This window comes from Grammomys surdaster, unplaced genomic scaffold (genome assembly GCF_004785775.1).
Source record: "Grammomys surdaster isolate TR1022 unplaced genomic scaffold, NIH_TR_1.0 126048, whole genome shotgun sequence".
NCBI classification, from domain to species: domain Eukaryota; kingdom Metazoa; phylum Chordata; class Mammalia; order Rodentia; family Muridae; genus Grammomys; species Grammomys surdaster.
This window is the reverse complement of record NW_021620860.1, coordinates 1,772,066-1,776,547: the sequence shown is the minus strand read 5'-3', so window position 1 is coordinate 1,776,547 and position 4,482 is coordinate 1,772,066. Positions and strand designations below refer to the sequence as shown.

Below are 4,482 nucleotides of genomic sequence, written 5' to 3'. Positions count from 1 at the left end.
TCTACCTCACCCTCCTGCCTCTACCTCACCCTCCTGCCTCTACCTCATCCTCCTGCCTCTACCTCCTGAGTGCCGAGACTATAGGAGGTCATATCAGTATCATGTGAGGCTCTATGAAGGATCTTTTGTCAGGAGAGTAAAAAGTCCAAATGGGTCAGATGTGGTGGTTCTGCCCCCCCGGCTGCTCCCCCTCCCTCTCCAGCCACCTCTGGGTCCTCTGCCTTCTTTTTTTTTTTTTAATAATTTATTTTTTTCTCAAATCGTAATTCATTCACACAGGGGTAATAAACACAGAAAGGCAAAAAATATGGAATGCTTCATGAATTTGCGTGTCATCCTTGCGCAGGGGCCATGCTAATATTCTCTGTATCGTTCCAATTTTAGTATATGTGCTGCCGAAGCGAGCACATCCTCTGCCTTCTTTATGGCAGTCTGGCATGGAGACACAGCACATGCTCTGACACACATCTGGCCTCAAGTCAGCTGTGGAAAGGAAATTCTGGGAAAGGAGGAGCAGTGTCCCTGAGGAGGGCCACCTGAGGCCATCAGGTGCCACCCAGAGGTCACGTGACAATTCAGATCCTCTGATAGTCTGGCGTTTAGTAACTGATTTCATTAATTTCATGAAATAAAGCTTCTTTCTATTCTTTTTTTTTTTTTTTTCTGAGACAGGGATTCTCTGTGTAGCCCCAGCTATCCTGAAACTCGATTCACCTGTCTCTCCCTCTCGAATACTGGGATTAAAGAGTGCACCACCACCACCACTGCCACCCTGGCGAAATAAAATTTCTTAAGACAAGTGAAGGAGTTTTGGCAGTCTTTCCAGAGGAGCATTTAGACCACCACGGAGGACGTGAGCGCCACAGAGGATGTGAGCACCCCTGCAAGCAGATGCTGCTAACATGCACAGCTCTGCTCCGCAGACTCTGGGCACAGTGTGGGCAACAATTTACAGAGGGGAGTAAAGGTAAGAAGCCCAGCTGTGTTCAGCATCTTCTTCCAGTTCCAGGAAGGTCTCATCCCAAGACCTCTCCCATCCAGCTTGGCAGGGCGAAAACACAGTTCCCCCAGTCAGAAGGACTTAATGGCTGGACCATCTTTTGTTGTTGCTGATGCTTTGCTTTATTATAAAGTCCAGTGTTTGTGTGTGTGTGTGTGTGTGTATGTGTGTTTGCATGTATGTGAAAGTCAGTCAATGCCAGTATCTCTCTCTTGCCCTCCACCTCACTTTTTGAGACACAGTCTCTCACTGAACCTGGAGTTTGCTGCTAGAGGAACACTAGCTGGCCATCACGTTCAAAGGTGCCTGCCTCCTCTGTGCTACAATTACAGTCATGTGCTACCGTGCCTGGGTTTCCGTGAATGCTGGGCATCTGAACTCAGGTTCCTATGCCTGCTAGCACAGCAAGCATTTATCTACTGAGTCATCTCCCTAGACGGCTTGTTTAGTTTTGTTTTCTGTCTTTGTTGTTTGGTTTTAGTTTGTTTTGTTTTCAAGACAGCATCTCCCAGCCTGGCCTTGAACTCCTTGATCCTCCCGCCTCTACCACCAGAGAGCTGAGGTTGCAAACGTGTGTCACTACACACAGATCGCTGGGAAATCTTCAATATCAGGAAAACAGAACTCCCCTTTGTATCATCTCAGGCAGGAAAGAAAAGAGCTGAACTCGGCACAGGACAGCAGCGGCCTCCCATTCTGGGCTTGGACAATGGAGTTACTAAAACAGAACTAGAGTGAGCTCCCTGACCAGTTCAGCCTCAGGCACTTGGGGTTTACTGCTACTCACAGCTCAAGCTAATCCAAGCAAATTCCCCGATTGCTGAGTGAGCTGAACAGACTTAGGGGAGCCTAACCACTGAAGAGTCATCACTCCTGAAAACAGAGGCTGGGACTTATTTTATTTTATTTTTTTGTGGTGCCAGGGAGTGATCCCAAAGCCCTGCATCTGTTTTGTGTCCCACTTTAAAACTCAGTGAAGGCCAGGGATACTGCCTCAGAAAAATGCACTGATGTGCCTCTCCCTGTTACCTTGACAATGGACCAAACCTGGAGCCTTGCACATGGTACACAAAGGCTCTAACCACTGAACCACATGCCAAGTCCCTTTCCACTTGTTCTAACACTACACACAGCACAGTGAGTTGCACTCACTGACCTCTGGCCCTAAATCTACTACTTAGGATTAGAATTGGGTCTTAAATAACAATGAGACCTGCATAGAGCCACATAGCATGGAGCAAGGCAAACCACAAACTTCGGCTTTGGGAAGAATTGTTGCCTTGTGTACAAGTTCAACGACAGCTCCTTACACATTCAGCCAAGACAGGAGACAGTCCTCCATGAAGACACGAAGATCCTAGGACATCAAGACATGATAAAGGGACAGGGGCTTTGTGGAGTGGGTACTTTTGAGCAGCCATGGACGTTGGGGTCTTAAAGAGTGCTAGGACCAATCCCCCATGGATACTGAGGGCCGGGAAGTTAGTCTCCATCATCAACTAAATTAGATTTAGGGTCACCTGAGAGACAGATCTTCAAAGAGCTTTTCCAGAGAGGTTTAGCTGGGGATGGGAGAATGGGCTGGGATGTGGGTGCTGTTGTTATCCACGGACTAGAGACCAGGACTGAATAAAAAGAAAAGAAGCTGGACACCAGCATTCGCCTCTCTCTGCTTCCTGACAACAGATGCAATGTGACCAGCACCTCACACTCCCACGGAGTGTCTCAACTGCCTCACCATGTGGCCTGTATCCCTCAGACTGTGAGCCAGATGTGGCCTCTATCCTTCAGACCATGAGCCAGGACAAAACCACATTCCTTAGTCTGCCACTGCCATTTATTTTGTCACAGGAAGAGAAAAGTATCTGATACACAGGTAACAAAGATATGGGCACGGAGATCACTCCATTTGCCCTGGATGACTCTGGGAAGGGAACCTGGGAGACAGAGGTCAGGACAGTACAGAAACCTAATTTGCACTTTATCTTTTGATGTTTATCCTATATACACTTAATCGCAAAGAGAAAGTTATAATTCTTATACCAGTTACTTAGGAGGCTGAAGAAGGAAGGATTGCTAGAGTCCGGTTCAAGGCTAACACAGGAAGCACAGTGAGAGTCCATCTCTAAAAAAAAAGAAAGAAAGAAAGAAAGAAAGAAAGAAAGGAAGAAAGGAAGGAAGGAAGAAAGGTACTAGCTCATTGGTTAAGAGCACTGACTGCTTTTCCAGAGGTCTTGAGTTCAATTCCCAGCAACAACATGATGGCTCACAACCATCTGTAATGGGATCTGATGCCCACTTCTGGTGTGTCTGAAGAGAGTGACAGTGTACTCACATATATAAAATAAATAAATAAATAAACCTATAATAAACTCATAAGAAAGCCATTACTTGCCAGGCAGTGGTGGCACACGCCTTTAATCCCAGCACTTGGGAGACAGAAGCAAGCAGATTTCTGAGTTCAAGGCCAGCCTGGTCTACAGAGTGAGTTCCAGGACACCCAGAGAAACCCTGTCTCAAAAAACAAAACAAGCCGGGCGGTGGTGGCGCACGCCTTTAATCCCAGCACTTGGGAGGCAGAGGCAGGTGGATTTCTGAGTTCGAGGCCAGCCTGGTCTACAGAGTGAGTTCCAGGACAGCCAGGGCTACACAGAGAAACCCTGTCTCGAAAAACCAAAAACAAAACAAAACAAAACAAAACAAAACAAAACAAAACAAGCCATGGCATTGATGGACTCAGAACTGGCTCAGCAGAGGACCTGGGTTTCATTCCCAGTACCCACAAGGCAGCTCACACCTTTAATCCCAGTACTGGGGAGGCAAAGGCTGGTGGATCTTGGTGAGTTTGAGGCCAGCCTGGATTATAGAGCAAGTTCTAGGATATGCAGTGCTGTTCCACAAAGAAACCCTGTCTTGAAAAACAACAACAAGTATATCTAACTTTATGAATGAAGTTAAAGACTAATACTGTAGCTCCGTATCTAACTTTATGAATGAAGTTAAAGACTAATACTCTCACTCTGTATCTAACTTTATGAATGAAGTTAAAGACTAATACTCTCACTCTGTATCTAACTTTATGAATGAAGTTAAAAAGACTAATACTGTAGCTTGGTGGCAGAACACTTGGCTGACATGGCCAGTGTTGCAGAATATTTGATCATAATGGGAGCCCCAAGATTGTGTTATTTACTAAAAAACCTTTTTCTAGTTGTGGTGAGGCTCAGCCCTTAGCACACACCTTTAATCCCTCTGGTTGGAATATAGACACGTCTTACCTTTAATCCCAAACAATGAAGTTAGTTTGTAAAAGAAAGCACCCATATTTGAAAGTGATGTCTAACTGAGTGTCAGACAAAGTGACGAATCAGAGAAAGATTTGACAGAATAGAATCCGCCCTCTCACGAGAGGGGAAAGAGAAGCTACTTGAGGGACAGTGCAGAGGTGGGGGGGGAAAGGCAGAGGGAGAGGGAGAGGCACA

General features: G+C 46.1%; 1 protein-coding gene and 1 non-coding gene across 2 annotated transcripts in view; both read right to left on the bottom strand.

The window, feature by feature from the left end:
- The window catches only part of Plxdc1 (plexin domain containing 1), a 65,559-nt gene that overhangs the window by 29,108 nt on the left and 31,969 nt on the right, over positions 1-4,482 (bottom strand). The window lies entirely within an intron of this gene.
- On the bottom strand, positions 302-408 carry LOC114610600. Its single transcript, XR_003709711.1, has one exon. It is a non-coding gene; the product is annotated as a U6 spliceosomal RNA (small nuclear RNA).